At 35.8% G+C, this 10765-nt stretch overlaps 1 pseudogene; it reads left to right on the top strand.

Annotated features, from left to right (window-relative positions):
- The first annotated feature begins 9714 nt into the window (after positions 1 to 9714).
- LOC119540306 lies at positions 9715 to 10224 on the top strand (annotated as a pseudogene).
- The last annotated feature ends 541 nt before the right edge of the window (positions 10225 to 10765 follow it).

Here is a 10765-nt window from a genome sequence, read left to right as displayed (position 1 = left end):
TATACCGATGAAAGAAATAAAAGGCCAGCAAATGAGAAATGGAAAATGGATGGCAGATCCAAAGCACTTCTAGAATATCTTTCATGAAAAGAAAAGACCAACTGTCAAGAGTACATATTAGAAATGTATCATGACTTTTTCTCCCACAGTATACTAATTTCATTTTTTGAGGGATGTGATAGGAACTTTCTCTTTCTTCACCTCTTACAAATTATTCTATACTGAATGCTGCCTTAACAACAAACAAAGGGACACAAAGAAACCCAGATATTAGTATCTTCCAGGATAAACACAGGATGCTTAAAAGAGGTAATGAGCACCCTGGCCAGGAGCCAGGATGACAAGCTCCAGCGGCAAAGCAGGTAGTGATTGATTCAAACTAGAGACACCCACACAGACAAATGTGAAGGACAACCAATTATTTTTGCTAAACAGAAATTTTTATGCTGCAGTAATCAATTAGCTTATCTTTCACCGTGCTAGGTAGCTATTTCTTAAGCAATTCCTTGCATGGTGGCATTGAAATCCCTTCTGTGATAGAATGGAAAAGTTGAATTAAAAGGTTTTAAGTGTTTAGGTATGAAGGCAAAAAAAAAAAAAAAAAAAAAACAGGCAGAAGAGCCATCCTTTCTCTTTGTAACAAGATGCTGCTTTTTGTCCGTGGCTATTTACGTTAAGGTTGGAGGAAATATAAAGAGTCAAAAAGAATTTTCAGCACATCAAATGTGCCTCTAAATTTTGCCCCAGCATCAATGGGACTGATTAATTCTGAACAAGTGCCAGTGAATGGCATGATGACTATGAAAGTGGGAAGCATTTTCTCAACCACCTCTATTAGTTCTAATGGAAGTTAGTTTGTGGGATATTGTACTGTTTAATGAGATACCTATCTTTAAAATATTACCCAGTCTTCCCACAAATCTGCTTTTTCTTTCATATATTCTAAAGTTCCCCCCCCCTCCTATTCTCTGTAGATGATCCACCAATTAATTGAACATCAGTGATAACAGATCACCAGGTTCATGTTTTTTTCACACCTTCACCATCAACTGACACATTTTACAAATTGGAAACATCTTTTTGGAAGTTTATAAAGAGAAGACATTTATAATAGTTGTTTAAAATATTGACATTAAGTGTCCATCCATATTCATTATGCAGTCCATATCACTGATGATGCACATCTCAGCTATTCTAAATTATAAATTATAGTTTAAAGAAATCCATTATGGTAGGGTTTCACTAATAAATTCTTTGACCTTCTCATAAGTACATTCTAACATAGGTTTGAACAGCTGTGGATTTTCCCTACAAGCCCAATACAATGTAACAATATTTCACCACAAGTCTAAGAAAGGAGCACTGGGAAAATGAAAAGCAGTTACTAGAGGATCTAAATGAGTCAGAGGTCAATCTTCTGGTCAAAAGAAAAAGGGTCATAGGGAATGAATAAAAACAAAATGGCTAATTCCAAGTAAAGTGATTAATACTACATCCCAAGAGCCTCCATCCCCATCTTCTTTCTGTAACCACTAAAGAAGGGCAGAAATTCTTTGGGTATAAAGTGTGCTGGACAGGCTACAGTTAGAGCTGATTGGGTTTTCCAGGCTGTGTAGAGGTCACAGGCTCTTGTTACCTGGGAGGCAGAACCAGATTAGCTCAGTACATGAAGAAAGGTGGCATTTCAATCTAAGAGAAACTAATAAGAACGTTTGGACTCTTCTAAGATTCTAGTTAGGCAGCATATTCCAAGGTCAAAAACACTGAACCTTACAGTCTCCCATAACCATGCAGAAAAAGGAACGAAGCATTAGGTACCATAGGAGAAGTGAATAGGTGTCGTTGACTTTAGTCCCTGTGGAGTTCTCAGTATCCATATGCAATGCACATAATGTTGCATTTTATGTGTTTTACATATATTTTTGTGAATTTAACCTCTTAGCATAACTTTCCAGCAGAAGTATATGTCCTATAATTTACCTATTTCCCAGAGTGCTGCAAAGTAAAAAAGGTAGAATATGCCACCCAGCAATATTCTAGGAAACTAATTACTTGAGGGAATTCATGAAAGATTGCATAGATTTCCATGCCCCAACAATAAAGCAATGAGACTGGTTTTCACAAGGCATTCATAAAAGTCACATCTATCTGGTGTGTATTGATTTATGCACACATTTTAGAAGATCTATGCAAATCCTGCATGGTTCAATGCTTTCCTTTCCTATTGATGCCACTGAACCATTCTTCTCTCCTCTAGACTTATTGTATATGCCACTTATTTAGAACCTAGTATTCATGCTGCTATTGGTAGCTATCTTGTCTTATGTGTATGTATTATCCATTCAAAATTGCATTTTCCATTAATATTAAAACTGTATTAGTATCAATTGCTGCACAACAAATTATTCCAAATCTTAGCAGCTTAAAACAGCATTTATTACCTCACACAGTTTTCAAGGGCCTGGAATCTAGGATTAGCTTAGTGAATGGTTCTGGCTGTGTCTATCATGAGGTTGCAGTCAAACTGTAGACCAGGCATCTGGTCTTTGGAGATCTACCTGGACTGGATATATGTCTAAGCTCACTCATGTGACAGTTGGCTAGCCTCGGTTCCTTGCTGGTTGTCAGCTGCATGCCTTATTCTTCAGCATGTGGGCTTCTCCATAGGGCTACCCACGACCAGGCATCTGGCTTCACTCAGCAAAATGCAATGAGAGGGAGAGGGAGGGAAGAGGGAAAGACAAAGAGAAACCATAGTGTCTTTTATAACCTGATCTCAGAAGAGATATTCCATCACTTCTGTCATAGTCTATTGGCCATACAGGACATGTGGAAAAGGACTATAAAGTGCATGAATACAGGGAACAGGGATCATTGGGAACCATCCTGGACCCCACAAAAACTCTTACTGTTTCTTTCACCACTGAAACTTTCAGAGGTTTTAACATGATGCCTTGCTTGGAATCAATGAATATTGTTAAGTTGATTATTATCCTCCATATCCTCACAATATATTATTTAATAACTCTTTTATTCTTTACCAATTTTCCCTGGACATAAACACATTGAAAATGTCAATGTCATTCTCAATCTGTTTATCAACATTTAGAGTAATAGACTAGAAATGAAATTATATGGGGGCAATTTCAATATTAAATAAATACATGTGTCTTTTAGTTAATAATTTAATCATGTTTTCTCGATATTTATTCATACAAGACTTATTTGTTGGCCACACTGTCTGGCAGGTACATAAAACTACGGTAAACTTCGATGAATACATATTTTGGCAAGGAAAATAGGGAGTCATGAAATCATGAATCAGAGAATATTTCTGTCTATAATGTATAGCAAAATTTAAAAAGATGAAAACATATCCATAAATATATTAGATGAAGGAAAACATGAATTATGTTTCTACAAGCTTTTGATAGTGTTGATTGTGTACCAAAAATTGTGACAGTTGGATGTAAATATTGATCTCCTAGTGGAAAAATACAGAGAGGAGTACCCACAAATTATATTAAAAAGAGGACATTGGTCAAGCTGTGTTAGTGAATGCTTTTGATAATCTACCAATTCTTTATTCATCTCATCTTCTTTTTAAAGAGATCCCAATTTTGTCCCAATTTCCACACCTTCCCCAAACAATTCAGAGCCTCAAGGATTATACTAAGTCATTTTCAAGTGATTAGTAAAAACAGTCTGTTTTCCGTTCAGCCTGAAAGTTTCATGAATGTAGTGATATGGTCAACCTTAGGAAAAAAATTGGGAATAAGTGAAATGTTTGTAACAATTACTCTCTGTAGGGGATTGAATAGAGAGTTCCAAATAGATGTGTCTACATCCTACTCCACGAACATATGAATGTGACCTTATTTGGAAAAAGGGTCTTTGCAGTTGTAAAGAAATTAAGGATCTCTAGATGAGATTCTACATTATCTTAGTGGGCAATTAATCCAATAATATGCGTCTTTATGAGACACACAGAAAAGAGGAGAAGGAAATGTTAAGACAGAGGCAGAGATTAGAGTTATGCAGCCACAAGCCAAGGAAAGACTAGAGTCACCAGAAACTAAAAAATGACAATGAAGGATTCTCCCCTAAAGCTTTTGGAGGGATTTCTGACCTCTGGCCTCCAGAACTGCGGGAACATATTTCTGTTGTTTCAAGTCAGCCAGTTTGTGGTAAACTTGTTACACAGGCTAGGAAACTAATACAACCTCCTACCTAAATAATATTCCAACTCTATTTTACATGTTCTTTTTGCCACAGGCTCAGCTAACATGCCTGTATGTACTAACACCTGCAATACACACTTCCTATGCCATCACCTGTGCTTCTCAGAACTCTTTCTGATTCAAACAACTGATTAATGGGTGTAAATATATTGATTGATCTGTTACCATGTTACCCATTGCAGATCACATAATTATAATGGGACCTTTCATCGTATTACTATAAAACTTAACTTTGCAAGTAAATATATATAATCATTTCATGACATTTTGTTGTTTAAAAATCAGAGAAAAAATGAGAAAGAGATTGTCATGATCATCTCAGTACACATATTACTAATACCTGTTTAGTTGAGGTTATAATACCAAGGTAGAAGAACTTTGGAGTAATATAGACAAAACTGTTTCCAACCCACCTACATAATAGCTAAGTAATCTTAAGCAAATTACTCAGAAGTGTCAGCTTTTTTGATTTGTAAAATGGGTAAATAATACCTATGAAGTTACCTTGTGCTTATTTGTTTTAACTCATGGAAAACATTTACTTCTTAATGAAATGTGTCCTATCATCAAAAGTTATCAATAGATGTTGACTATTATATTTTGTTAATTTGTAGTTATGGTGGTAGAAGCTATGTCTATAGTAGGCAAAATCTCTGCTCCACCAGCCCACCCATGGAAATGTAATTATCTGAGAAATTAAAGTTTTGAAACCAAAAAATAATTGATTCCAACAGAGATGGACAAACAGAGATGTCAGCTGGGGAGTAGGGGTACAGCTCTAAAGAAACTGAAGGAATTTATTAGTGTATATAATGAATGTATCAATTCATCAAATAAGACATTCCATAGCCTTGAAAGCCTGGAAAAAGGAGAAACATAGAGATAAACCTTGGTAGGGATGCCCAGGAGGAGGAACTTCAGCCAACGTTCTCAAGTATTCTGGCAGCTGAGACAAAGTCAACCAGATTGTGGAGATGACTATATTATCATAACCATTCAAGTTAAATGTCTTGGTCCTTTGGATAAAATGGCCCTGCATCAAGCTACCAAACTATCCTAGCCTAGTGCCACTAAATACTGGAGTTATCTAATTCCGCTTTATTATGACACCCTGTTCGCCAAGCAGTCTCCTGAGATTTAGTTTCCCAAATTGGTGAACATAAATATGAAGACAATAATGCCTAAGCATACATGATTTGAGACTTGCTGTCTCTGTGGCAATTATTTCATATGTGAAAATTTTCATTATAGCTTCATCCATCAACTTTATTAACTTTTTAATCACAGTCTGCCACTGAAAAATGTAGCTACTCTTAAAGGACATGGACAATATCAAGTTTCTGAATGTACTGACCTATAGCAAGAAGTAATTAATGAAGCCCCTCTTTAGGGGCTTTAGGGGCTTTAGGGTGGTCTCTCTCTTGCTCATCTCAGTCCACTGCTTACCTCCATCCTGCCCTCTTCAGCATCTTTGTTGGCAGAGCAGGCAAAGTATTTTTTTTCAGTATAAGTATTCTTATTTTCCTACTCAGAGTGTCAGACAGATTTAATTACCACTGATTACTGAAAAAAGTGCTAAGTGACAAACATGTCACAATAATAGTGATACCAACAAACAAATGTCCATAGCAATCATGAATTTAAGCAGGCATTTGAAAATACAAGATAACTTTTTCTAAAAGAGAATGCTTTAATATCTTAGAGAAGTAGTAAACAGTTTGGTGATTTGGATGTAGCTGAAATAATAAAATTAAGAAACAGTAATGGCCATATGAACTTTTCAGTAGACAACTTTCAGATCAGACAAACCAAAATAATACCAATATATGTGAATTTTGCATTAAATTACTGCAAAAAATCATGCTCACACTATCATGATATGGAGAATATTTTTTATTCATTACTTTATTCCTTTAATCAATTAAAAGACATTTTTGAGTATACATGATAGGCCAGGAAATATGCTAAGTACTGGAAAGACAAAAATAAATAGGACATATGATCTATGCCATCAAAGAACTTATTCTCATAAGAGAGAGATACAAACAGATAATTACCATAGATTTATTCAAGTGATACCATAAACATATTAAAAAAAAAAAAGTCTTGATAGATCCCAGAAAAAACAAGCTAATAACTGTTTGAGGACAGCAGAAAATGCTCATTCAGTTTCCATGCAAAAAAACATTGATAACAGGGCTTATTTAGGAAAATATCTATAAATTCTGATTTATTTAAATCAGTATTAATCAAGACCTTTTGAATGAGTTGACTCCCAAGCATTTGCTTTTTAATTAAAAAGTAAATTCCAGAAAAATTCACATCAATTAAACCAATTCTCTTCTTTTTCATGCCTATCATTCCTCAAGACAGTTTCTAATAAATCAGTCATGAATTTCATCAATAAATATTTTATCCTGTATGTACATAATGGCAATACCAAAGACTTATTTTACCTTACATAATACATCCAGAAGAAAAATCATTTAAACAAGTAAAAAGTTAAACAAACTGAGCATCAACTTTTCTAGGACTTACAGAGAACTGAATTTACAAGGCAAGCTGTCATACCAAAATTGGTAGAGACAGGCAAATACTGAGAATCACAGCCAAGATCTGCTTACTTAGAGACAAGTCCCTGGAACCATGAACTGGTAAGAAAATTTAAATAGTGAGTTTGATAAATTACCAGAGGGTGAGTGTGGACTAGTGTGAGGGTGAGAAACTCCTGGGGGACACAGTCTTAGGGGGGCAACCACAATTCTATAGGTTTTATCAATGGGAATTACACTAAGCTCTCATGGTGAAGAGCTGAGAAAAGTTCCCTCCTGACTCTGGCAGGGGAAGGGGAAGAGTAACCATTGTGAACCCTTTCCATAACAAAGACTTACTATTCAGAGTAAAAGATCTCACCAGAATCTTATCCCACTTAGAGGGAAGGAAATACATAGTTTTTAAACCTACTGTCTCAACAAAAGTGGGAAGGAAAAAGCTAAGAAATACTTATGAAGATCACATTCAAAAGACACGGGCCCATTCAAAACCAATATTTAATAATAAGATTACAGAATACTTTCTTTCCCAAACACCGTAAGACCTCATCATCAGTGCACCAGGATTTAGGTAGTAGATGACAACTGAAAGGATGCAGGACACAAACTCTATTTAAGGAGGAATTATTAAGGAAGGACAAAGACAACAGTGAAGATATAAACAAGGATAATAGAAATTAAAGCCCACTCCTAGCCATATTGGCATTAATCTCACACTACAGTTCTATTTATTTAGTTCCTATTAACCTATAGATCATGTCAATTTGTGAACAAAAAACTATAAGGCACACTAAAAATTGAAAAAAAAAAAGTGAAGAAGAAGAAGAAGAGGAAAGAAAACAGTCTAAAGAGACAAAGAAACATCATATTCAGACTCAGATATGACCTGGCTTTGGAATTATCAGACACTGAATTTAAAATAACTATGACTAATACATTAAGCATTCTAATGTACAAAGTAGGCTATATGCAAGAACAAATGGATAATGTAGGAAGAGAGACGGAAACTCTAATAAAGTTCCAATAGAAATGCTGGCAAAACTAAAGCTGTATAGAAATGAAGAATGCCTTTCACAGGATTAACATGGACTGGACAAGGTAAAGAAAGCGTAAGTGAGCTTCTTGAGGACATGTAAAAAGAAAACCACAAAAGTGTAATGCAAAGGAAAAAAAAAGGAATTTTGAAAAAAAAAAAAAGACAGAACAGAGTATCCAAGAAAACTCTGGAACAATTACAAAAGATGCAGCAAATTGTACTTGGATACCAAAAGAAGAAGAAAGAGAGAATGGAGAAGAAGAAATATTTGAAGTAATAATGGCTGAAAATTTTCCAAAATTAATTACAGATACCAAACCACAGTTGCAGGAAGCTCAGGGAACACCAAGTAGGATAAATACTCCAATATCTACACCTAAACCTATCATATTCAAACTGAAAACAAAGACAAAGAAAAAATCTTAAAAGTAGCCAGGAGGGTCAGGAAACCTTAATTAAATTAAGGTTTAATTTTTTAATATAAGAATTAAAGCAGCCTTCTCATCAAAAACCATGTAGGTGAGATGTCATCAACATAGTGATGTATGACATCCCCGGGAAAAGTCTTCCCTCAGAATCAACTAATAAAAGGACAAACCCCACCTGTTTGGAACTCTAGAGGATGACAGGGTCTGGAGAAGGACTCCACAATGCTGAATCGAAGAAAAAGAATCAACAAAATCAGGTAGGAGATTTTCATCCTAGATCCACCAGTCTGGACTCATCCCCCCACCCCCACTCCATCCTGCACAACTTAGGAGTAGCACAGAGGTAGCAAGTCCCCAGTTTCTCTTGTCATAAATGCAGACCATAGAGTCACTCATAACAGTGAGTTAGAACCGCACACATAACTAGGAACAAGGGCTTAAGCTTACAGGACCTAGGGCAGAATACAAGTGGCTGAGGAATGTGTCATACAAAAGGGCCCCCAAGGGGAAAAAAAAAAAGAGAGAACAGAGACTGTAGAAAAAAACTGTTGGCAAGAAGTGTGCATATTCAACCCAGTCTCTGTTTACTGGATTATCTAAATGCAAAATGGACCTTTCTGTATTGACCCTTTCTTGATTGACACGATTTAGGTCCCTGAGGATGGACACCCCAGCAAAGAAGAAACTGGAGGCAGAAAATCCTTGCAGAAAAAAAAAATGGAAAACTGAACTGCTGTAAGAAAGGACAGATTGCATAACTGAAAAATGTAAGGCAAAGGGGACACTGAGTGAGAGAGTGAATTTAAATCACAGGAACTGGTGAGAAAATTCCAAATCTGCATGAAAACAAAAAGAACAGATCAAGATTCCCAGCAAAGGAACAGAGGAAAAGAAACTTTCTCCTGGAGGTGAAACAATTGAAGAAAAAAATGCAAACTTAAAAATTTTACTGCATATCCTGGGCAAGAAGGTAAAGGAAAGCTCAGGAAATCCAAACAAACACAGACTACTTTGAAGGTCCAGAATAAGTTGGACCAAGCACCAAAGAAGAACCTTAACACAAAGTCAATCAACAATAAAAACCAAGGCAGGAGGAAGAAACTGACTTTCAAAGCTAGCACAGCAATATAAGCAGATGCCCAGACATTGGCAAAAATGTTGCTAGTCATACTAAAAAACAGGAAGATATGCCTCATTCAAAGGAACAAATGAAAACTTCAAAGGAAAAACAGATTTGGAACAGTTAATCAAAGAAATTCAAAAAATCTAAATCAATTCAAGGACATGAAGGAAAATATGGATATAGACCTAAAGGATATTAAGAAGACAATGTGTGAGCAGAAAGAAGAATTTGGAAGTTTAAAAAAGAAACATAACAGAAATTATGGAGAGAAAATTCACAATAATGCCATTAAAAATACACAAAAGGCAGAACCGCGATCTTGCAGTAATTTGCCAAAATGACGAACCCAAAGGGAAAGAGGAGAGGCACCCGCTATATGTTTTCTAGGCCTTTTAGAAAACATGAAGCTGTTCCTTTGGCCATGTATATGTGAACCTACAAGAAAGGTGATATTGTAGACATCAAGGGAATGGGCACTGTTCAAAAAGGAATGCCTCACAAATGTTACCATGGCAAAACCGGAAGAGTCTACAATGTTACCCAGCATGCTGTTGGTATCATTGTAAACAAACAAGTGAAGGGCAAGATTCTTGCCAAGAGAATTAATGTACGTATTGAGCATATTAAACACTCTAAGAGCAGAGATAGCTTCTTAAAGTGTGTGAAGGAAAATGATCAGAAAAAAAAGGAAGCCAAAGAGAAAGGTACCTGGGTTCAACTGAAGTGCCAGCCTGCTCCACCCAGAGAAGCACACTTTGTGAGAACCAATGGAAAAGAGCCTGAGCTACTGGAGCCCATTCCCTATGAATTCATGGCATAAAAGGTGTAAAAAATAAATAAAAGACCTGTGGATTATAAAAAAAGAAAAAAAAAATACACAAAAGGCATTCAGCAACAGATCTGACAGGCAGAAAAAAGAGTCAGTGAACTAGAAGACAGGGCAATTGAAAACATCCAGTTAGAAGAACAGATCAAGAAAATAATGGAATAAAATGAGCAGTGTCTCAGGGATTTGAGTGACAGCATGAAACATGCGAATATACACATCATGGGTGTCCCAGAAGAGGAAGAAATGGGAAAAGGGGTAAAAAGAATATTTGATGAATTAATGATCAAAAATTTCCCAGCTCTTATGAAAGACATAAATATGGACATAAAAATGTCCAAGAAGTGCAACATACTCCAAAAAGAATAAACCTTAATAGACCTACTCTGAGACACTTACTAACCAATGCCAAAGATGAAGAGAGAATTCTGCAAGCAGCAATAGAAAAGCAATTCATCACATGAAAGGGATCATCAGTAAGATTTCTCTGATTCTCATCAGAAACCATGGAGGCAAGAAGGCAGTGGTATAAAATATTAAAAAAAAAAAACTGAAGAGA

This window comes from Choloepus didactylus, chromosome 7, assembly GCF_015220235.1.
Source record: "Choloepus didactylus isolate mChoDid1 chromosome 7, mChoDid1.pri, whole genome shotgun sequence".
In the NCBI taxonomy this organism is placed as follows: Eukaryota; Metazoa; Chordata; class Mammalia; order Pilosa; family Megalonychidae; genus Choloepus; species Choloepus didactylus.
Note: the sequence above shows the minus strand (reverse complement) of the source record. Positions and strands in the feature narration are given on the sequence as shown.